Raw genomic sequence first — 25297 nt, 5'->3', positions numbered from 1 at the left:
GTTCTCTGAGTGAGGGTTCACTGGTGCAAAAGCAGCAGACTAGAAGGCAACGTTATGAAACTGCTTGACAGTCTAGTGAGTTGGCAACAACCCAAGATATGTTGAGAAGCATGCGGTAAGGTATGCAGAGCATGATGAATGCAGAGTATGCTGTATGCAGAGCATGCTGTATGTAGAGCATGTTGTATGCAGAGCATGCTGAAAGCAGAGCATGCTGTATGCAGAGCATGTTGTATGCAGAGCATGCTGAATGCAGAGCATGCTGAAAGCTGAGCATGTAGTAAGCAGAGCCTGCTGTAAGCAGAGCCTGCTGTAAGGAAAGCAGAGCGTGTGCATGGCGTTTAACATTTCTCAGAAATTCCATGACCAGTGCTAGAGTGCTTAATGCATGCTTGCATGGGGTTTAAACCATGGTAAGCTGAACAGCAGAGTCAGAACGAGCTGGAACAACAACAGAGGTTTCCTCAACTTGAGGGAAAACCTGAGGTTCAGACTGCATAGGCTGAACAACAGACGGAGCAGAAGGCAGGTGCAAGGGTGAAGGAGGTTGACTCCTAGCAAGAGTTGCACCCAAGGATTGTACCAGCTGAGCGTAGGACGGAGGCGGAGTAGTCCGTTCCTGTTCCTGAGAGATGAGTGGAGCATGAGAAGGTTGAGGCTGCGCAGAACAAGGTAAAGTTCTAGCAAGCTGAGGCTCCTGAGGCGCAAGTGCATGGTGTAGATGAGCTTGCCTAGATGAGGGTTGAACTCGGTGCAGCGCTGGTTGAGCAGACAGACTCACGGAGGGGAGAGGTTGTTGTACCCCAACCGAGAGTTGCACCACTGGAGGAGCAGCAAGGGGAGGAGGAGGAAGAGTGTAACTCTCCTGATCCCAAAGCAAGGGTTGCCTTAAAGAAGGCTGAGGCTGAACAACACTGTGAACAGCAAACTCCGAAAGTGGTTCAACATCGTACGCCTGGCAGAAGGAGCTGCGACTGGGTGCAGCGAGTGCAGGCGGGTGCAGCACAGGCTGAACGGGTGCAGGAGGTTGGTGCACCACCGGTGCAGGCGGGTGCAGCATAGGTTGAACGGGTGCAGGAGGTTGGTGCACCACCGGTGCAGGCGGGTGCAGCACAGGCTGAACGGGTGCAGGAGGTTGGTGCACCACCGGTGCAGGCGGGTGCAGCACAGGCTGAACGGGTGCAGGAGGTTGGTGCACCACAGGTGCAGGAGGTGCAACACTCTCAGCACGACACTCACGCATCAAGTCCGAAAGCTGTGCTTGCATGGACTGTAGTAGAGTTCACAACATCGTACGCCTGGCAGATGGTGCTGCGACCAGGCGGAGCAGGTGCAGGCTGGGCGAGCACAGGTGCAGCGAGAACAGGTGGAGGGAGTGCAGGCGGTGCAACACTCTCAGCCCGACACTCACGCATCAAGACCGAAAGTTGTGACTGTATTCGGGTTGTGAACTTTAACTTCGTACGTCTGGCATAGGTCTGGACTTAACGTTTAAGAAGTCTTGAGACCTGAGACCAGCGTTACTCTGCCTTTATTTTCTCCCCTAATCTCTTCTGCAGACGAGCAAAATAAGGGCTCAATCGTCTGCGGGTGGGAGTGACGGTCTCGGTAAGACACGCCCACAACCACCGAGAATACTTCTGTGCGCCGATCAAGGCCTGCTGAACCCTTATGCCCTTCGACATTGCTTCTCCCCTGGGCTTGGGAGCTTGCAAGAGGTCCCGGACTGGGAGGACAACTGGCGCGCACAAAAGTACCCTCACGCACTAATCACTTATCACTTTGATTTCTGTTTGCACTTATTTCACTGAACTCGAAACTTTAAGTGGTTTGTACCTGAAATACGCAATTCTATCCTTTCTCAAAGTTAGTAATTGCTAAAACAGAATTACAATGTAACAGAAAAATCTAATGAAAGATAAATCAGTGGTTGGAAAGAGACTAAACACTAGATCACTCTAGAAACGTTTAGTTTCTTCCCCTAAAGAGACTAGGGAGAAGAGCCAAAAATCGATAATGACGTTACTCGTACGCCTGGCAGGCTTGAATGAAACGTTTATCCTCTTTCTCCCTCCGTCTCTATCTCTCTCTCTCTCTCTCTCTCTCTTGACTTAGAACCTGAGAGAAGAGCCCAATCATATATATCGTTAAAACATATTATTGTTAAAGGAAAAAAACTGAAAAGTTCCTTTATTAGGATTAAAACCATTAAGTTAAGAAAGAATGAACAAAACGCTAGACACGGTTACTCTTACTGCAACGTGAAACCGTGAACATTCTTTCTCTATCGTAACGATAGAGTGCAAGTTGAACGTTCTGAACGTCAACAACTGCAGAGACAAAACAAAACGTTAGTTCAGCTTTGAAAACAGTACGAGACTGTCAAAGAAAATCTTTCAAACTCTGTGGCAGAAATAGCATAATATGTTAACAGGTAAAACCGAAATGACGGGCTCAAAGTTTATTAACTTCGGTAAAAGACCGCCTACTATTAGGAAGGTCGAATATAAACAAATATAAAAATTAATTTTAATGAGTTTATAATAAAAGGAAGTTAATCGAAGAGGCGTATAAGAGGCGGAGAGATATAAAATAAATCTATAACTTTGTTAAGCAAAATTAAGAAAGAGAGTCTATACTCTCTTAGACACCAACACTTCCGTCTAAGGGAAGGGTCGGCCATTGAAAGGTGAACGAGAGTTCATACTCTCTCGTCACCAAAATTAATCAAATTAATTCCAAAAGCTAACTAAGCTAATATAGAAGTTTTCCAGTAAAGCGACAGCCGAAATCAAAGAGAAATACTTCACCAAAGTCGTGAAAATACTCCAAGAACATAAGCGTATCCCAGAACGTCTTGCCGGAAGCACGACAGAGGAATAATTGAGGAGGTGTCAACAAGAAGTACTTGAGTACCTGGCCACAGGTGGCGCTGGTAAGAACACCCCCTTCTAGTATTGTGATAGCTGGCGTATCCCTCCATAGAATTCTGTCGGGCAACAGAGTTGACAGCTACATGATTATCGGGTAAGTTTAATATTGAAAACACAATTTTCTTGCTATTAACCCTTTTACCCCCAAAGGACGTACTGCTACGATTACAATAGATGAAGTGAGGAGAGCACTAGATGAAACGAGAGTAGGAAAAGCATCTGGTATGAATGGTGTGAGAGCTGAGATGTTGAAGGAGGGGGGTGTGACTGTACTTGAATGGTTGGTGAGATTGTTTAATGTGTGTTTTGTGTTGTCAATGGTACCAGTAGATTGGGTTTGTGCATGTATTGTACCACTATATAAGGGTATGGGAGATGTGCATGAGTGTTGTAATTCAAGAGGTATTAGTTTGTTGAGTGTAGTTGGAAAAGTGTATGGTAGAGTAATGATTAATAGGATTAAGGATAAAACAGAGAATGCAATCTTAGAAATACAGGGTGGTTTTAGAGGAGGTAGGGGTTGTATGAATCAGATTTTTACAGTTAGGCAGATATGCGAGAAATATTTAGCAAAAGGTAAGGAGGTGTATGTTGCGTTTATGGATCTGGAGAAAGCGTATGATAGAGTTGATAGGGAAGCAATGTGGAATGTAATGAGGTTATATGGACTTGGTGGAAAGTTGTTGCAAGCAGTGAAAAGTTTCTACAAAGGTAGTAAAGCATGTGTTAGGATAGGAAATGAAGTGAGTGATTGGTTTCCGGTGAGAGTGGGGCTGAGACAGGGATGTGTGATGTCGCTGTGGTTGTTTAACTTGTATGTTGATGGAGTGGTGAGAGAGGTGAATGCTCAAGTACTTGGACGAGGATTAAAACTGGTACACGAGAATGACCATGAATGGGATGTAAATCAGTTTTTGTTTGCGGATGATACTGTACTGGTTGCAGACACAGAAGAGAAGCTTGGCCGATTAGTGACAGACTTTGGAAGAGTGTGTGAGAGAAGGAAGTTGAGAGTTAATGTGGGTAAGAGTAAGGTTATGAGATGTACGAGAAGGGAAGGTGGTAAAAGGTTGAATGTCATGTTGAATGGAGAGTTACTTGAGGAGGTGGATCAGTTTAAGTACTTGGGGTCTGTTGTTGCAGCAAATGGTGGAGTGGAAGCAGATGTACGTCAGAGAGTGAATGAAGGTTGCAAAGTGTTGGCGGCAGTTAAGGGAGTAGTAAAAAATAGAGGGTTGGGCATGAATGTAAAGAGAATTCTATATGAGAAAGTGATTGTACCAACTGTGATGTATGGATCGGAGTTGTGGGGAATGAAAGTGATGGAGAGACAGAAATTGAATGTGTTTGAGATGAAGTGTCTAAGGAGTATGGCTGGTGTATCTCGAGTAGATAGGGTTAGGAACGAAGTGGTTAGGGTGAGAACGGGTGTAAGAAATGAGTTAGCAGCTACAGTGGATATGAATGTGTTGAGGTGGTTTGGCCATGTTGAGAGAATGGAAAATGGCTGTCTGCTAAAGAAGGTGATGAATGCAAGAGTTCATGGGAGAAGTACGAGAGGAAGGCCAAGGTTTGGGTGGATGGATGGAGTGAAGGAAGCTCTGGGTGATAGGAGGATAGATGTGAGCGAGGCAAGAGAGCATGCTAGAAATAGGAATGAATGGCGAGCGATTGTGACGCAGTTCCGGTAGGCCCTGCTGCTGCCTCCGATGCCTTAGATGACCACGGAGGTAGCAGCAGTAGTGGATTCAGCATTATGAAGCTTCATCTGTGGTGGATAATGTGGGAGGGTGGGCTGTGACACCCTAGCAGTACCAGCTGAACTCGGTTGAGTCCTTTGTTAGGCTGGGAGGAACGTAGAGAGTAGAGGTCCCCTTTTTGTTTTTGTTTCTTTGTTGATGTCGGCTACCCCCCAAAATTGGGGGAAGAGCCTTGGTATATGTATGTATCTTTGTTTGAATGCCTTTCCTGTCTTCCTGGGGGGACCACCACTACTACCTGAAGGTAAACTCACCATTTTATGTTGACTCAATGATCTGCCCCATGGTCTTCGCTCTGCTGGAGGCGGATGCCTGGACTCTTTCATATCTAAAAAAACAATTAGATATTAGATATATGCCATCAATTTTAAAACAGGTTCACAAAATCCATTAAAACATCAAATTATGAGACAAAAAGCAAGATATACACTCTGTTAACTTTCAATAATATTGAAACCTATTTTTCAATTGTTAAGATCAGACATTTTGTGCTAGAATATTCCTATTTCGGAAATCATTTTCACTTTTGACAGGCTGTGGCTTGACATACAGGATAAAGAATCTAACATTATAAAATATTAATTTGAAACTTTACCATATGGCGACTCAAAAAATCTTCAGTGAATCCAACGCGGATATCCGGGTTTCCTGCCTTGAGAAGCTTCGGCTTATTCTTGCGGAGTTCCTGATCAGCTTGATAGGGTATAGATCTGAAAATAAATAAATTATTATTTCAAAAATTACATGTAGACTGTCAAGTGATTTACATAATTTAAAAAGAATAACAATTTCTTCACACAGACCACAATGACATGTTATTATTGCCTTCCATTCAGTATGATCACATAATTTATTTCAAAGCTTGTAATACTAGATACAATCGTAGTTGGAAAAGCACAATGCTACAAGCCCAAGGGTTCCAACAGGGAAAATAGCCCAGCGAGGAAAAGCAATAAGGAAACAGAATGTTGTGCCTAAGTGTACCCTCTAGCACAAGAAATCTAACCCAGGACAGGAAATCTATGGTACAGAGACTGCTAGAACTGTAGGCAATATATGTGCATTTTTGGTTTATTTATGTCTGTGTGCCTGAGGACACGATTACATCAAAACTTCTAGATGGATTTTGATGAAATGTTCCCTGAAGATAGACCTTAAGACATGGACGACCCCATTAATTTTTGGAGCTGATCCGAATTTGCACTTTTCGTGTCTGTGGACAGTAGTACGTCAAAACTTCTCAACAGATTTTGACTTAATTTTCACCACAGATAGATCTTAAGTCATGGATGACTCCATTGAATTTTAGAGATGATACGGATCCACATTTGCATTTTTCACCATTTTAAAGAAAACGTCAAAACTACTCAATGGATTTTGATGAAATTTTCACGTGTAGATCTTAGGTCATAGACAACCCCATTAAATTTAGAAGATGATCTGGCTAAATATCCCAATGTGCATTTTCCACCATTTTGAAGATAATGCCAAATCAAATTGACAGATTTTGACAAAATTTCTGCCACAGGTAGATCTTAGGCCATGGACGACTCCATTAACCTTTGCAGAGGTCAGCAATCTCTGACTGCTCTTATTCATTCTGCAATCAATTCAGTTCATTTAGATGGAAATTCTCCTAAGTAGCTCCCCACAATGACACAGAAGCATTACAGAAGAGATAGATCTGGAACTTGTAGCTCGAGACTCACTTCTCGATGAAGCTGTTGACGAGAATCCCACCAATCGGGATACTTCACCCGATTCATGATGTACGGAGTAGAAACTGTTTTCAGATCTATTGATCTCTCAATATTGGTTGGGATGAAATTTAAATGGTTTTATTCAGAGCTGAGTATGAGAGATAAATTTCTCCAAAGATGCCATAGTTCTTATGTAGCTCAGCCACTTGTAAGTTCACTAAACTTTTGATTTTTACAACATTTTGATCATAAGAATATACTCTTCTATTCTCTTCTCTTACAGGAAAGCCCAAAAGGAAATCGAGGCTATTGTCATTCCCAATGAAAAACTGATTGAGAAGGAACCAGACTCAACTTTTCTAAGATTGACTAATATGTCCAGTCTTGATAACAGTTTTGAACGCAAACTTCTGCTCTTGAAGAAGGGGCTCTTACCTGTTGTTAATAACTAACCAATTGTCCAGATAAATAAATATGCTTATCCCCAGTAGATGCAACAACTGTGATAATGTTTCCACCAATAAGCCATACTCAAACTACAACATAGGCAACTGAACTAATAAACTTTGCTATGAAACAAAAACCTGGAGTACTTCCATGTATCTTTGTGAACTGGAACATGAAAATACAGATTAAACAGGACAATCAAAAAGATCCTCTCTTTACTTCAAACAACAGCTAGAACTGAGGCAGGGGTCTCCATGGAGCACTTAGTTAAAACTAGGCCATTGGTCAGTCAAGAAATGTCAAGAACTTGTCTCCAACGCCTAAAAATTTCCATAACAGAAACAGTGATGGTAAAACTATTTACAACGAACTAGAACTTCATCTATTGGTTCCTTCAATCAAAACAGATATTTCTTACAAAACCTTTCGTCTTACTTATCTGGACTTGTGGTGTACTATGAAAAGGATTTTAGTTCGGTGGGTAATGAGGAATGTAATACGAAAAATCCCTTTCTAAATGTATGTCCAAGCCACTTACTTGGATTTACAGACATAGCCTGAAGAGTATGAGATAGCAGAAGGGAAGACAAATAATCTGGCCCAAAAACTAACATTTTACCTTTATTCTTTTGGGTAGCTTCTGTATCTTTCAAATCTTGGATTTAATTGAACACTCGTGAATCCTTAGCAAGGAACACATTCCAAATGAAGACCTACTTTTGCTGACAGTAACCTTTTCAACTTAGTATTCTGTACATATCTATAGTAAGAATACCTCTATAATTTCTATGTGGAAGAGAACACCAGCACAGCCATCTGAGACTGTAGATCAATAGAGAAATCAAAATGGCAGTGGCTGGGAGGAGGTATTATCTACACAAGCCCTTTATATTCTAGTGTATCCTTCTGGTGGAACAAACGGTTTTATGTAGGCCATTACAGTAAATACAAATTCATTTTTACTTCTTATTTTGTATGAAACTATTCATAAGAAAGACTGGCACATGAATTCCTGGATATTTCAATGAAATTATATATTTTTTAATACAATTTTGTTAAAGTATTTAGGATACATATAATTTAGTGGTCTCCAAAATTTCATACACATCTGTCTTTTGTTTAATCCTTTTACCCCCAGGCTATTTGGAAATTTCCAACCCTTAACCCAGAGGGGTTATTTTTTTTTCAAGCACATTTTGCAGTATATTTTTTTCAAATTGCTCTAACAGCCTTAATTTTTGTCATAGAGAGGTCAAGTTGGTCTCATTCTCTTGGAAAATGCCTGAATTTTCTCAAAAAATTATCAAAAATATGAAGAAAAAAAATTTAAATCGCATTTTTTTGCAAGGACGTACCGGTACGTCCATGGGGGTAAAAGGGTCAATGTTTCAGTATCTCACAGTAACTTCTGAGGATAATCATGGGAGGGACAATCAATCTTACTTAACTGCATCCTTTTATCAGTACAAATTCTAGGTAAGAGAGAACTAGAAAGGGCTACACACGCGCTAAAGGTTTCAATTCGAGTTTCATGCTTTGAATCAACATAACTGTACTGAACATGAACTCAGCTTCCAAAATTATAGTAAAACTATAAACTGTTTGGCAAAGAAAATCAAGAAAAAATAAAAGTAACTGCATTTTCCATTCATAAAAACAAGAAAACTTCAGAATATCACTCACCTTTCCTCTCATTTTAACTTGAATACAAGGACCACCACAAAATGTACACCTAAAACAACTGCCAGGGTGAATAGAGTGCAAGATATGGCCCGAGAAACAACCTGTAAATAGGAAATGTGTGAAAAAACATTCTCAATATATTTATTGTTTTTTTTAATATGGTTTTTTTTAAACATGTGAAATACGAGAAAGTATGAATTTTTTAACCTGAGATGTTGATTTATATTTGAGCTATATTGTGACTGACACTAGGGTCACACTTTATAAAAGATATCTATCTATTCTATCCACCAAGGAAATTGTCCCAATTTTTGGGGGTAGCCGACATAAGAAAAAAAAAATTACTTTTCTTCTCTTCACTCCTCGCTGCCTGACAAGGGATTTAGCCTTTGAAGCTTCAAAGGCTGAATCCCTTACTGCTGCTACTTCAACGGTCATCAAGGTGACCGGAGGAAGCAGCAGGGCAAATTAGAATTTCATCACAATCGCTCGCCATTCATTCTTATTTCTAGCACACTCTTTTGCCTCTCTCGCACATAACCTTCTATCATCTTGAACTTTCTTCACTCTATCCATACACACAAACCTTGGCCTTTCTTATGTACTTCTCCCATCAACTCTTGCATTCATCACCGTCTTCAGAAGACAGCCCTTTTCCATTCTCTCTACATGGCTAAACCACCTCAACACCTTTATATCCACTCTAGCTGCTAATTCATTTCTTACACCCATTCTCACCCTTAATTCATTCATAACCCTATCAAATCAATATACACCAGCCATACTCCTCAGACACTTCATCTTGATCACATTTAATTTCTGTCTCTCGGTCACTTTCATTCCCCACAACTTCGATCCATACATCACAGTTGGTGCAATCACTTTCTCATACAGAATTCTCTTTACAATCATTCCTAACCCTCTATTCTTTACCACTCCCTTCACTGGCCCCCCACACAAACATCACATCTATTGTGTATATTACATACCTGACCACTACACAATACACTTTAAACCACACAGCTGGGTTTTACACACACCCACACGAAACCCAACTCTGATTGAAACACAAAAGGATGACATAAGTTTTTGTAACTCAGTAAAAACAAACAATATCATGTAAGTTTTTATGAATTCTGGTATTCTGAAATACTTTTAGTATCATTGAGATTACGTCTTAAAATCCCCCAGAACTCAATACAAGTTCATTTTACTCTTATGGTAATTTTCATGATAAATATCCAGTCCTGCCAACAATACTTAAGAGAACTAATCTGCTGCTGATGCAATATTTAGATTTACATCAGACAAGAATACTAAAGTTAGCTATTTAGTGTAATACTCATTCTAAACCAAATATTTTTTACCATATGAATTTTAATAAAAAAAGATAACACTGTAATTTTATTTACTGTGTATAGTAAATGGATGAAATGACTAATGGATTGTAAAACCCTTTAAGTATACCATAGACTGAGATACTATTTTCCTTAGCAGAAAACAAAACTGTATATACAATAAATTACATACCTAAAAGAAGATGGCAAAAAGCGATGGCAAGGGATTGAGGATGGGGAGATTACCAAGTTTTGAGGAACGATCGTAGGCAGTGAAAGACCACATCAATGAAACCAGCGATATCAAAGCAGAGAACACTTCTTTCGATAACTGTGTGTCTGATCCTCGATCAGAGAGGGGCAGAATATAACCTGTAACGGGAGAGATAAATATGAGAAAACATTCAAAGAATCCAAATGATAGCACTAAAAATATAATTACTAATTAAGTTAAACATGGGAAAATTATACTTTCAAAATGCAGTGAACTACATCCAATCAAAACATTATAGATAACATTTATTTGTTCCATCACAAAACTATTATTTATCATTAGCCCTTTGTGTGCCCCAAAATATTCTATATGCATTATTATTATTGTTGTTGTTATTATTATTATTATTACTTGATAAGCTACAACCTTAGTTGGAAAAGCAGGATGCTATAAGCCCTGGGGTTCCAAAAGGGAAAATAGCCAACTGAGGAAAGGCCCACTGAGGAAAGGAAACAAGAAAAAAAATATTTCAAGAAGAGTAACAACATTTAAATGTCTCCTATATAAACTATAAAAACTTTAACACAACGAGAGGAAGAGAAATAAGATAGAATAGTGTGGCTGAGTGTATACTCAAGCAAGAGAACTCTAACCCAAGACAGTGGAAGACCATGGTACAGAGGCTATAGCACTACCCAAGACTAAGAGAACAATGGTTTAATTTTGGAGTGTCCCTCTCCTAGAAGAGCTGCTTACCATAGCAAAAAAGTGTCTTCTACCCTTACCAAGAGGAAAGTGGCCACTAAACAATTACAGTGCAGTAGTTAACCTCTTGGGTGGAGAAGAATTGTTTGGTAATCTCAGTGTTGTCAGGTGTATGAGGACAGAGGAGAATATGTAAAGAATAGGCCAGACTATTCAGGGTGTGTGTCTGTGTGTGTGTGTCTGTGTGTGTGTATGTGTGCGCACGCACGCGGGCAAAGGAAACATGAACCGTAACTAGAGAGAGGAATCCAATGTAGCACTTTCTGGTCAGTCAAAAGACCACATAACTCTCTAGCGGTATTATTTCATCAGGTGGCTGGTGCCCTGGCCAACCTACTACCTACTATCAACTATAAAATAAAGAGAAAACATTAATGAATGGGGACAAGTGCCAATGTAATCACTTGGAAAATTACTTATTATCCCTTTTCCTTTATTCAAAACTTAAATTTTCCATCTATAATAAATTATCTCAATGCTTACCTATAATTCAAGCGTCATCCATTCTTAGAATGGAAAGCTCTGCCAGAATAGAAATAACACAACACTTTACAAAGGTACATGTAAACTTTTATTTCAACCATGAAGACACAGTGGGGCATAGAGCATTTGTATAAACAAAAAATTCACCAACCCACCTCCATCTTTTGTTTTTTTCTCATATCTTTGTCCATGAAAATTTCTGTAGTGTTAATGTCAACTACAAACCTAGGTCCTTTATAGTTCTCTATCTCGTTATACTGAATTTTCATTTGAATGTGTTCATTGGAGAAGATATGCATGTTCTCTACTCATTGGGTGTACTCAGCGTAGTGAATTACAAGAAGATTGAATGCTTTATTAAGTTAAGCTTATTAAATTTGGTAGAAAAGAAGCAGAAAATAGGATAAAATACTGTATAGGGGAAATATTCTATCTTGGGGGTAGATTACTAAGCTTCCCCCATCCACTATAATTAGATTGGATCAAGTGTAAGCCAAACCTGCTTGTTGGGACTGAAAGCATTTCATGAATACAATCATCTCTACTATAATCGTAGTGGCTGAATCCCGAGAGACTTGTCTCTAAAAACCAGCCCACCCCTGGATTCCGTGGGCCAATTTCTTCAGTGAGAAAGTTCCAAGGGCCAATATGAAAATATCGACTCTCCTTTTGTTCAAACATCATCGGGTAGTTGGCAAGATTACCACAGCTTCCATAACTTGTCCCGGCAATGGTATCCTTTCCATTAAATCTACAGGAAGAGAGGTTGGAAAGCAAGGTGGGAGGGAGTTCATAAAATATGAAGGAGGTTAAAGTAATGATAAACAATATGACAAAACAATGACCAAATGTTCATGAAAAGTTGAAAGGCTGCTGTTTATCTGGATTAATGAGAAAGTTAGCAGCAGATAAAGTGTTCTGGAAAAGGTTTAAATGTTGAAGATGCATACTGTATGATTGCCAAAGCCATTATTTATGAAGAAGCAAAGGTATTGTATGCTTATCTTGTGAAAAAGCAGCCAAGTATGTCAGCAGAAAAAGAAAAAGCCAGATTCGAGGCAATATGGCGTGGTTTGACAATTTCAAGAGAAGAACTGGTCTCCATGGTGTCGTACGACATAGGGAGGCTGCCAGCTTCGATGTCAAGTTAGCCGAGGCTTTCGTTTCCGAATCTAGAAGGCTTGCGGATTCAGCCTTCAACCGCAGCAAGTGTTTAACTGTCATGAGATATGTCTTTATGGGAAGATGCCCAAAAGGACCATCATTACAGCAAAAGGAAAAGCAATTTTCCAGTCATAAGACCACGAAAGACCGTCAAACACTGTTCTTGTGCCAAAGCCAGCAGGGATTGTAAAATTAAACCACTCTTGGAGTATCACTCGAAGAATCTATTTGCCTTTTAAAAATGCAAAGTACAGAAGAAGAAACTGAATACCAGATAGACGTCATTCATAAGCATCAGAAAGTCAGAAAACATCTCTTACTGTGGGCAAAGGGGAATTACTAGGGTCAATGAGAGATCTGCGACACCCAACACTTGTGTAATACTAGCAGGATACAATACATGGGTAAGAGTGGCAAATGGAAGAGTAGTAGAAAGGGCATTAATGGATTATGTGTTGATAACTAAAAGATTGTTTGGAAGATTGAAAAAACGTGCACGTGTTTAGGGGTGTGGCTAACGGTATGTCTGATCATTTTTTGGTGGAAGGAAAATTAGTTGTAGCAAAAGAATGGGGAATAGAGTAGGTGGATGTAAAAGGGAGGTAGTGAGGGTTGAAGAGCTAATAAAACCGGAGGTAGTAAGTAAATATCAGGAAAGATTGAAAATGATATATGACGAAGTGAAAGTAAGAGAAACTGGCAATTTAGAGGAGGAGTGGAAGTTAGTAAAAGAAAATTTTGTTGGGATTGCAAGTGATGTGTGTGGCAAGAAGGTTGTTGGAGGCAGCATGAGGAAGGGCAGTGAATGGTGGAATGAAGGAGTGAAGGTAAAAGTGGAAGAGAAAAAGAGGGCTTTTGAAGAATGGCTGCAGAGTAATAGTATAGAGAAGTATGACAAATATAAAGAAAAAATGTGGAAGTAAAGCGCAAGGTACGTGAGGCAAAGAGGGCAGCTGACCTGAGGTGGGGTCAGGGATTGGGTCATTCATATGAAGAGAATAAGAAGTTTTGGAAAGAAGTGAAGAGAGTAAGGAAGGCTGGCTCAAGAATTGAAGAGAGAGTGAAAGATGGAAATGGAAGGTTGTTAAAAGGAGAGGAGGCAAGGAAAAGATGGGCGGAATATTTTGAAAGTTTACTGAATGTTGAGGATAATAGGGAGGCAGATATAATTGCTGTTGCAGGTGTTGAGGTGCCAGTGATGGGAGATGAGAATGAGAGAGACATTACAATAGATGAAGTGAGGAGAGCACTAGATGAAACGAGAGTAGGAAAAGCGTCTGGTATGGATGGTGTGAGAGCTGAGATGTTGAAGGAGGGGGGTGTGACTGTACTTGAATGGTTGGTGAGATTGTTTAATGTGTGTTTTGTGTTGTCAATGGTACCAGTAGATTGGGTTTGTGCATGTATTGTACCACTATATAAGGGTAAGGGAGATGTGCATGAGTGTTGTAATTCAAGAGGTATTAGTTTGTTAAGCGTAGTTGGAAAAGTGTATGGTAGAGTAATGCTTAATAGGATCAAGGATAAAACAGAGAATGCAATCTTAGAAATACAGGGTGGTTTTAGAGGAGGTAGGGGTTGTATGAATCAGATTTTTAGTTAGGCAGATATGCGAGAAATATTTAGCAAAAGGTAAGGTGGTGTATGTTGCGTTTATGGACCTGGAGAAAGCGTACGATAGAGATGATAGGGAAGCAATATGGAATGTGAGGAGGTTATATGGAGTTGGTGGAAGGTTGTTGCAAGCAGTGAAAAGTTTCTACAAGGGAGTAAAGCATGTGTTAGGATAGGAAATGAAGTGAGTGATTAGTTTCCGGTGAGAGTGGGGCTGAGACAGGGATGTGTGATGTCGCCGTGGTTGTTTAACTTGTATGTTGATGGAGTGGTGAGAGAGGTGAATGCTCGAGTACTTGGACTGTGGAGGATTAATTTTATTTTAATTTATTTTTGTTTGCCAAATCGAGAGAGAGAGAGAGAGAGAGAGAGAGAGAGAGAGAGAGAGAGAGAGAGAGAGAGAGAGAGAGAGAGAGAGAGAGAGTGTGTGAGTGTGTTTATTTAAGTTTTGTCAGAGAGAGAGAGAGAGTGTTTACAGTATTGGCTTTAGTTTTGTCACACAGAGAGAGAGAGAGAGAGAGAGAGAGAGAGAGAGAGAGAGAGTTGTTTTAGTATTGTTAAATAGAGACATTTTATTTGCTTTAGCTTTGTCATTAGAGAGAGAGAGAGAGAGAGAGAGAGTGTGTGTGTGTGTGTGAGCGAGTGTTTATTTACTTAAGTTTGTCAAACCGCAAGAAAGAAAGAAAGCGTGCTTATTTGCTTTAGTTTCGTCAGAGAGAGAGAGAGAATTTCATTTGCTTCGTTTTGTTAGATTGCGCGTGCGCAAGAGAGTATGTGTGTATGTGCGTTTGTGTGTGCGTGTTTTGTGTGTCCACGGTGCGCGCTGAGGAAAGGGGTAATTAGCGAATGATTGTTTGAAGTTGGAAAGATTGTTGGTATAATTGAGGTTGTTTGTTTACTTTTTAGCTAGGATAGGGTGATGATGAATGTCTTGGGCGAAAGCATTGGATATCGAACGATAGAAGAAGTCGGCTGTGTATTTTTTTGCTCTTCGAAAGCCGGCTGTGAAGTTTTTTTTATATTCTGAGCCGCGATTCCTCCTTTGGAGAGTTATTTTTGAATGCCGATCTTTAGTTGACGACCTGGCCTGCATTAGATTGTTTTAAGACTGCTCAGATTGATTTATTTGTTGACGACCCGGACCGAATTTACTTCTGATTGCTGTTGATGATGATGATACCGATGAGGATGATGATGATGATGATTACGCTTACGGACTAAATCAATGAAAGCATTTTTGTATTGACTGAGTGTCAAGTGTTGCCATATTGTGGCGTTGCTGCAGAGTTGTGGTTTTGGGCTTTTAACGACTGTTGGCCCTTGTGTGGACAAAGTGGTCCACACATAAACAAATATTGGTTTTGGGTGTGTTAATTTTAAGTTGTTAGGGTTTTTTTATTTGAATGGTGTTACGGTTTATATTTAATATTGTTTATGATTCGTGATAAGTGTTTTTTTTGGTTTATGATTGCGTTTACTTTTAAGAATATAGTGTTAAGGTTATGTTTTGTTTTCATTTTCCTTCTGTCCAAGAGTCCAGTTTGAAGTAGAGTCAGGGGAAAGTTTGTGTTGTGGGATATTTTGGAAGTAAGAGTGATCAAGGGTGTGGGGGTTGTGTTTTGTATACATCCCGCTACATAAATTTGGCGCCCGAACAGGGACGACTGTTGAAGGTGGGATTGAAACTGGACTGTTGGACAAGGGTAAATAGGTTTTGGAATTACTTGAAATATTAATGGTATCGAAATGGAGGAACTGGAAGAACAGTTGTATATTTTAAAGGAGGAATTGCGGTTGTCTAATGAGCGAGAGGAGAGGTTGTTGTTGGAGAATGCGAGGTTAAGTAGTGAGAATGAGGAGATGCAAAGGAAACTTAGGGAACTTCAGGGAACTGTAGAGAGAGTGGAAGAGGGTGTTGAGATGAGGATGCGAGAAAATGAGAAACGAATGGAAGCTATGATGGGGCAAGTAATGGGGATGATGAAAACTGTCATAGGTGAAGGTGCAGTCGGAGGAGTGGCTTCTGCTTCTGGTAACGGGTTGATGGTGGAAGAGGATAGGGTAAGTGATAATGGGGAAGGTAGTGATAGTGATATTGAAAGTAAAGGGCCTAGACATAGTAAGATTGGAACGAAGGGTAATAGGAAGGAGAAGAAAGGTAAAGAAAATGTGAAGAAAGAAAAGAAGAAAGGTCAGGGTGTGAGTGAGGATGATCATGAATGGGTGAAGGTGGTAAGTAAGAAAAAGGTTAAGAAGGGAATAGTTAAAGATAGGACTTTGAGTGTAGAACTAGATTCATTGTATTCAAATGAAGAAGAAGGCAACAAGAAGGGAGTAGACAGTGAAGATAGTAGTGAGAATGAAGTAGAGGAAGTTTGTAAGACAGTGTTTATGAGAGAGGTTCCTAGGTGTGAAAGGTTTAATGAACATAGCAGTAGGAATGTATATGACTTCTTTAGGGAATATGAAAAGTTTTGTCAGGCTAAGTATGGGGATAGTAAGAGAGTTTGGGCTAGGGAGTTGGGAGAATTTTTGTCAGGATATTTGTTGACGATGTATGGGGTGATAATGAGTGTAGGAGAGGTTGAGTATGAAAGTGTAAAGAATAGGATAATTGAACAGGTAAAACGTATGAAAGGTAGTGTTAGGTATAAGCGAAAAAATGATTTTGATGAAGCACGAATGAAGGTGGGTGAAGCAATCTCGATGTATGTATGTCGGTTAGAAACATTGGCTAGAAAGAAGTATGGGGACGAAGGAATAAATGAAAATAAGGAACTAATGAAGAAGTTTTTGGGTACAATACCAGAGAGTGTGTGTGAGTTTATTAATTTGAAACGGAAGGAGAAAATGAGGTGGACTAGAGAGAGATTAACTTGGGATGATATTTTAGAGATAGTTGAGGATTACGAGTTGGATAAGTGTATGAAAGAAAGTAAATCTGTGAGTGTAAGAACTGGAATGGAGGAATGTGTGCCAGAATTTGGTAGTTTTAGAGATGCTGTTATGAGAGGGCCAATGAGGGCAGCTGATAGTGTAGTAGATAGAAGTGTTAGGGTGAGTAATGTAGGAATACCTATGCCGAGAAATGACGGGTTTAGACAGGGAAATCAAGTTTGGAGAGATAGAAGTGCTAGTACGCAGCAAGTTAGGTTAGGTAGTGGTATCCGTGAAGAGAGGTGTTATAGGTGTGGGAAGGTAGGACATAAAAAGAACGAGTGTAGATGGGCATTAGGAGCATGTTTCGGGTGTGGAGAGACAGGGCATCGTATTAGCGACTGTAAGAAAGAGAAAGTGGTTAAGTGTTATCGGTGTGGTATGACTGGACACATAGCGAGTGGATGCCGTAATAATCGTATGAATGTAATTTGTGGTAATTGTGGTAAGGATGGTCATTATGCTAGAATGTGCAAGGAGCCGCGGGGTAAGTGTACTGAATGTGGTGCAGATGGGCATGTAGCTAGGGTTTGTAGGAATAAGGGATCAAGTCAGCCAGGATGTTCGGGAAACTAATTAATCAGAGGGTTCAGCTGGGTGAGTCCTCGTGTGTGTGGGGAGTGAATGTGATGCATGTTCGTGAGGGTTTATTGCATGAAGATGTGATGGGAGAAAGAGCACATGATTGCATGAGTGTGAAATTGATTTTTAATGGTGTAGAGTTGGTTGGTTTGATTGATACTGGTTGTGGTGTCAATTTAATGTTTAGGAATGCATATGATAAGGTAAAAGAGGTTTGTGAATTTAAGGGATGTAAGGGTGAAGTAAAAGGGATTGGTAATTTGCGTATGCCTGTGCAAGGAAAGTTGCGGGAAAATGTTATGATTGGGGGGCTGATGATGGAGGATAATGATTTTTACGTGGTTGAGGGAGCGAATGAGAAATATGACGTACTGCTTGGGTATAAATTTCTGAAAAAATGTGGTATGATTGTACATCCAAGTGTGAATATGATTGAAATAAAGGTTAAAGGTAATATTTGTGGGGAATTTTATTTAAAGGAAGACGGCAGAGTGAGTACAAAGGTGTGGAAGGGAGTGCCATTGGTAGCAAAGGAAAGTGTAAAGTTATCGGGTAAGAAAGGTGAGGTTATTAGTGTAAAAGTTGCATGGCCGAGCAGTCTGGGAATTTCAAATAGTGACAAGGATGAATATGTAGTGGAAGGTATGGAAGCAGGTAATTTGGTGAAAACGAGTGCGTATATATATGATGGTGTTATGAATATGCAGGAACCCAAGGTGTATGTAAGGTTGTTGCAGAGTGTTAGGAGGAAGAGAGTACGTGGAATACGTGAAGGCGATTGCATGGGATGTATGTATACACTGATTAATGTAGAGGATGGAAGATATGTTAAGGCGAGACAGGTGATGTCTGGTAAGGTAAAGAACGATGACGATTGGGATTACGATACGTTGAAAGGAAGAATGAAGTTAGATGAGAGTATAAGTGAGGTCGAAAGGGAACGATTGCTTAAGATGTTATGGGATAAGCGGAGAGTTGTGAGTCTCGGTGACGATGATTGTGGGGGGTCAGACCTGCCAGAATTTAAAATAGTTCTCAGTGATGATACCCCCATATATCAGCGTCCCAGGCATTTTTCTCCGCCTATTGCCAAGGAGATAGAGGAGCAGTGTCAGGAATTAGAGCGTATGGGTGTAATAGAAAGGAGTGAGAGTGCCTGGAATAGCCCTATTGTCCCTGTACGAAAGCCTGATGGAAGTTTACGCATGTGTATTGATTATAGGAAGGTGAATGAGGTGACTGTTAAAGAACGTTTTCCAATGAATGTGGTGTCTGATTGTGTTTATAAGATGCATGGAATGAAAGTTTTTACTAAATTAGATTTGGTGAGGGGCTATTATCAGATGCCTCTGGCAGAGGGGAGCAGGCCCATTACCGCATTTTCAAGTACGAATTGTCACTTTCAATTTAAAAGGTTGAGTTTTGGTCTTGCTAATGCGCCTGCTGCCTTCCAAAGAGCAATGAATGTAGTTTTGGCTGGGTTTGATAGACAGAAGGTGACTGTTTTTATAGATGATATTCTGATTGCGAGCGAGACTGTTGAGGAACATATGCGGTTGCTTGAGGCAGTGTTGATGCGGTTAATTGAAGTTGGTGTGAAAATTAAGCTTGAGAAGTGTACATGGTTGTTCAGGGAGGTGGAATTTCTTGGGCATGTAGTGGGTGAATCTGGTATAAGGAAGAGTGACAAGTTTGTGAATAAGGTGCGAGAATTTCCACGTCCCCGGACTGTGCGTGAGTTGCGAGGTTTTCTTGGTTTGGTTGAGTTTGGTCGCAAGTTTGTTAGAGATTGTTCAGGTATAGGGAAGCCTTTGAATGAATGGACGGGTAAAAGGAATAGTACAAAATTAAAATGGGATGATCGGATGATAGAAGCGTTTGAAAGGTTGAAGGAAGAGGCCGCGAAAGACGTCACTTTGGCATTTCCAGACTACAGTGAAAATGCGAGTATGCTAGAGTTGTATACGGATGCGAGTGGGGTTAGTATGGGTGGTTGTTTGGTTCAAATGCAGAGAGTAAATGGAGAAGAGCAATTGAGAGTAATAGCGTATGTTAGTAAAGCGTTTAATAAAGCTGAGCGGAAGTATTCGACGATTGACAGGGAATTGGCTGCAATACGATTTTGTGTGAAAGCATTGAAAGTATTTTTGTATGGTGTAAAATTCATTGTGCGTACTGACCATCAGCCCCTAGTGTATATGATAAGGAAAGAGTGTGTGAATGCAAGGGTTGCTAGGACCATAGAGGATTTGAATGAATTTGATTTTAGGTTAGAATATGTACCGGGAAATAAGAATGTGATAGCAGATGCGATGTCGAGGATGCATGGGAGGATGGAAGATAAAGAGAGTAATCAGAATTCTGAAAGGTTGCCTGAAGGTTTAGTTGTGGAGCAGAGTTGTGAAGGGGAAGATATGGTGTATAAGTGTATCCTAATGGGTTTAAGTAAGTTAATACAAGAGGGGTTAGATACGGAAATACCAGGTAGCGTAAGCGAGCTTAAAAGAAGGGTGATGAATGAAGTGTCAAAAGAAAGGGTATATGAGGAGGAGAGTAGTGTACTAGAAGGGGAAGTATTATCAAAGATATTAATGGTGGTAAGTATGTTGTATGGTGTAACTGTGTATTTGTATTTTGGATGGAATCGACCGATGGAATATCGGGCATGTAAGGAGAATGATAGGGAATATATTTTGAGGATTCAATGTAAGGAGGAATGTTGCAAATTGTTGAGTGAGAAGGATAATGGTGCAAGTGACCTTAATCTAAGATATGGGGGTATAGAGGACAGTGAACATGATGATGAACATATTGGTGAAGTGAGTGACAGAATTGAAAGGAGAGTAAATGTATGCATGCATGGTGTTAAAGGAAGGATGATGACATATGTGAATATAAATGAGAATGAATATTGTAGTTTAATTGATACGGGTGCTCAAGTGTCATTAGTAAATGAGTCGGTTATCAGGGAAATTGAGAGGTACAATTGGGAAGTGAAAAGACAGTGTACGAGTGTGAGAATTCATGGAATAGGTCAGGGAAGTTTACTTGTTTGGGAAGAAGTGAGGTTGAAAGTGAAACTAGGGAGTATGGAAGTTGAACATAATTTTATTGTAATGGGAGAGAATGAAATGCCTAGTTGTTTTTTGATGGGAATAGATTTTTTGAGGTTGCACCATGTGTCAGTTGATGTTGGTAAGGGTTTGCTTTCAAAGAATGGCTGTAAGGTAATAGTAATCGAGGATAATAGTGTATTCATGGCGAATTTTGTTGGCATGATTGATATTGCAAAGAGTGAAGATGATTTGTTGAGCAAAGAAGAGGTGGAAGAAATGCAAGGTGAATGTTTCGAAATAAATAGGTTACGTGAATGTATTTTAAATGGTATTAGGGTGGAAGAATGGCCGTGTGATTTGGAAGCGTATAAGAAAGTTGTTAAAAGATTTATTGTTTGTAAGAATATTGTGTATTTTTTGCATAGGGGAATGGATGAAGATATATATGTTCCTGTATTTCCAATGCATGCAGCTGTAAGTATGTGTATGGTAGTGCATGACAGGTATGGGCATATGGGGAAGAATAAATTGTGGGAATGCATGCGAGAGAGGTTGTTTACGCCTGGGTTGAGCCAAATTTGTAGGGATGTAGCGACTACTTGTGAGGATTGTCAGAAGGGAAAGTATCAGAGCATGCATGCAAGTCCGCCTATTTTGAGGTTACGTATGAAAGAGCCATTTGAGATGTTTGTGATTGATTGTGTTTCGTTGCCTGTGACTGCGAGAAGACATGTGGGAATGATTGTCATGGTTGATCATATGAGCAAGTTTGCGTATGCCGTACCCATCAAGAATAAAAGAAGTGAGACTGTAGCGAGAATGGTAAGTCAAGTGATGTTGCCGATGAGTGTGTGTAAGCCTGCAAAAATGTTAAGTGACAATGGTCCGGAGTTTGTTGGATGGGAGTTTGAGCAGATGTTGAGAGAATGGGGCATTGAACATGTGTATTCGACTCCGTATATGCCAAGTGCGAATGGTTTGGCTGAAAGGACTGTAAGAACTTTGACAGAAATTTTGCGGATGATGAGTACATGTGATAATGATTGGGATTTATATGTTGGGCGTGCGTTGTGGGCGTATAATGCGACTGTGCACAAGAGTACTGGTATGTCTCCGTGTAAGTTTGTGTTGAATTTTGAAAAGATAGTAAGACCGAGATTGAGTGTGTCCGAGAATGATAGAGATGTTTGGAAGAAAGCAAATGAAAGATTTGAAAGCTACAAAGTGGGAGAGAAAGTGTTAAAAGAAGTAATTGAAAAGGGAAGAATAAATGTCAATAAGGTACGTGATAAGTTTGAAGGTCCATATGAGGTGTTAGATGTTGGTTCTAGTGGGTTGAGTTATGTTTTAGGTAAAGTAAGTGTGGATGGTAGTGTGGAAAAGGTTAGGGCACACCACAATCAGTTGCGGAAATGGAAGGAGGTACCAAGATATATTCAGGAGAATGGTATGACTAAATGGCTAAAAACGAACAAGTATGAACCGAGTATGTGTGAGGCATTAGGTTTAGAAGATAAGCAATTGGTGTTAGTAGAGTATGGAAGGAAAAAGAAGTCTGAGAATTTTACTGGGGATAAAAGGCGGGAAAATTTTGTAGTTGTAGGCGGGAATCAGAATAAGCAGGACAAGGGTGTAAATGTACAGGTGAGTATGGAAGATAAATGTATTAATACAGATGAAACTTGGATGAGTATGAATGATACTTATAGTGTGTGTGGTTTTTCGTTAGATGAGGCAAGAGAACGTATGACGGACACGAGAATGAAAGATAGGAGAATGATAAGCAGTATGAATGATTCTTTTGTTAAAGTAGAAAATGGTTTGGATGTAATGGATGAATTGTTGACAGAAATTAGTGGGATTTTCGGGCCAGATGAAACTGAGGTAGATGAAATAGTGAATGATATCTTAGACGAGCAGAGCATAGACGGGAATAGTAATAGTACGTTGAATGAAAACGACATGGAAGAAGTGAATGAGAGAGTGCAGGTATATGAAGGCCCAGTTACCCGAAGCCGAGGCCCTGTTCCTGATTGCGACTGGGTAATGAGAAAATAGGTAAGTGTTGTGTGAGGATTTGGCAAAGTAAGGGGGGAGGAATGTGGAGGATTAATTTTATTTTAATTTATTTTTGTTTGCCAAATCGAGAGAGAGAGAGAGAGAGAGAGAGAGAGAGAGAGAGAGAGTGTGTGAGTGTGTTTATTTAAGTTTTGTCAGAGAGAGAGAGAGAGTGTTTACAGTATTGGCTTTAGTTTTGTCACACAGAGAGAGAGAGAGAGAGAGAGAGAGAGAGAGAGAGAGAGTTGTTTTAGTATTGTTAAATAGAGACATTTTATTTGCTTTAGCTTTGTCATTAGAGAGAGAGAGAGAGAGAGAGAGAGTGTGTGTGTGTGTGTGAGCGAGTGTTTATTTACTTAAGTTTGTCAAACCGCAAGAAAGAAAGAAAGCGTGCTTATTTGCTTTAGTTTCGTCAGAGAGAGAGAGAGAATTTCATTTGCTTCGTTTTGTTAGATTGCGCGTGCGCAAGAGAGTATGTGTGTATGTGCGTTTGTGTGTGCGTGTTTTGTGTGTCCACGGTGCGCGCTGAGGAAAGGGGTAATTAGCGAATGATTGTTTGAAGTTGGAAAGATTGTTGGTATAATTGAGGTTGTTTGTTTACTTTTTAGCTAGGATAGGGTGATGATGAATGTCTTGGGCGAAAGCATTGGATATCGAACGATAGAAGAAGTCGGCTGTGTATTTTTTTGCTCTTCGAAAGCCGGCTGTGAAGTTTTTTTTATATTCTGAGCCGCGATTCCTCCTTTGGAGAGTTATTTTTGAATGCCGATCTTTAGTTGACGACCTGGCCTGCATTAGATTGTTTTAAGACTGCTCAGATTGATTTATTTGTTGACGACCCGGACCGAATTTACTTCTGATTGCTGTTGATGATGATGATACCGATGAGGATGATGATGATGATGATTACGCTTACGGACTAAATCAATGAAAGCATTTTTGTATTGACTGAGTGTCAAGTGTTGCCATATTGTGGCGTTGCTGCAGAGTTGTGGTTTTGGGCTTTTAACGACTGTTGGCCCTTGTGTGGACAAAGTGGTCCACACATAAACAAATATTGGTTTTGGGTGTGTTAATTTTAAGTTGTTAGGGTTTTTTTATTTGAATGGTGTTACGGTTTATATTTAATATTGTTTATGATTCGTGATAAGTGTTTTTTTTGGTTTATGATTGCGTTTACTTTTAAGAATATAGTGTTAAGGTTATGTTTTGTTTTCATTTTCCTTCTGTCCAAGAGTCCAGTTTGAAGTAGAGTCAGGGGAAAGTTTGTGTTGTGGGATATTTTGGAAGTAAGAGTGATCAAGGGTGTGGGGGTTGTGTTTTGTATACATCCCGCTACAGGACGAGGATTAAAACTGGTAGACGAGAATGACCATGAATGGAAGGTAAATCGGTTTTTGTTTGCGGATGATACTGTACTGGTTGCATACACAGAAGAGAAGCTTGGCCGATTAGTGACAGAATTTGGAAGAGTGTGTGAGAGAAGGAAGTTGAGAGTTAATGTGAGTAAGAGTAAGGTTATGAGATGTATGAGAAGAGAAGGTGGTGAAAGGTTGAATGTCATGTTGAATGGAGAGTTAGTTGAGGAGGTGGATCAGTTTAAGTACTTGGGGTCTGTTGTTGCAGCAAATGGTGGAGTGGAAGCAGATGTACGTCAGAGAGTGAATGAAGGTTGCAAAGTGTTGGGGGCAGTTAAGGGAGTAGTAAAAAATAGAGGGTTGGGCATGAATGTAAAGAGAGTTCTATATGAGAAAGTGATTGTACCAACTGTGATGTATGGATCGGAGTTGTGGGGAACGAAAGTGATGGAGAGACAGAAATTGAATGTGTTTGAGATGAAGTGTCTAAGGAGTATGGCTGGTGTATCTCGAGTAGATAGGGTTAGGAACGAAGTGGTTAGGGTGAGAACGGGTGTAAGAAATGAGTTAGCAGCTAGAGTGGATATGAATGTGTTGAGGTGGTTTGGCCATGTTGAGAGAATGGAAAATGGCTGTCTGCTAAAGAAGGTGATGAATGCAAGAGTTGATGGGAGAAGTACGAGAGGAAGGCCAAGGTTTGGGTGGATGGATGGAGTGAAGGAAGCTCTGGGTGATAGGAGGATAGATGTGAGCGAGGCAAGAGAGCGTGCTAGAAATAGGAATGAATGGCGAGCGATTGTGACGCAGTTCCGGTAGGCCCTGCTGCTGCCTCCGATGCCTTAGATGACCGCGGAGGTAGCAGCAGTAGGGGATTCAGCATTATGAAGCTTCATCTGTGGTGGATAATGTGGGAGGGTGGGCTGTGACACCCTAGCAGTACCAGCTGAACTCGGTTGAGTCCCTTGTTAGGCTGGGAGGAACGTAGAGAGTAGAGGTCCCCTTTCTGTTTTTGTTTCTTTGTTGATATCGGCTACCCCCCAAAATTGGGGGAAGGGCCTTGGTATATGTATGTATCTTTATTTGAATGCCTTTGTCTTCCTGGGGGGACCACCACTACTACCTGAAGGTAAACTCACCATTTTATTTTAACTCAATGATCTGCCCCATGGTCTTCGCTCTGCTGGAGGCGGATGCCTGGACTCTTTC

The 25297-nt window shown here is 40.3% G+C and overlaps 1 long non-coding RNA gene across 3 annotated transcripts in view; it reads right to left on the bottom strand.

The window, feature by feature from the left end:
- Positions 1–25284, bottom strand: part of LOC137635272 (uncharacterized) — a 44440-nt gene extending 19156 nt beyond the window's left edge. The window contains exons 1-5 of one of the 3 annotated variants that reach the window (XR_011042629.1): positions 25228–25284; positions 10054–10232; positions 8524–8624; positions 5289–5403; positions 4948–5021 (exon numbers count right to left, since the gene is read on the bottom strand). This is a non-coding gene — a long non-coding RNA (uncharacterized lncRNA). The remainder of the gene's footprint in view (positions 1–4947; positions 5022–5288; positions 5404–8523; positions 8625–10053; positions 10233–25227) is intronic. The other 2 variants (XR_011042630.1, XR_011042628.1) reach the window with 2 other exon arrangements.
- Positions 25285–25297: the final 13 nt, after the last annotated feature.

The sequence above is a fragment of the Palaemon carinicauda genome, unplaced genomic scaffold, assembly GCF_036898095.1.
Source record: "Palaemon carinicauda isolate YSFRI2023 unplaced genomic scaffold, ASM3689809v2 scaffold1098, whole genome shotgun sequence".
NCBI lineage: Eukaryota > Metazoa > Arthropoda > Malacostraca > Decapoda > Palaemonidae > Palaemon > Palaemon carinicauda.
This window is presented reverse-complemented; position numbering and strand designations above follow the sequence as displayed.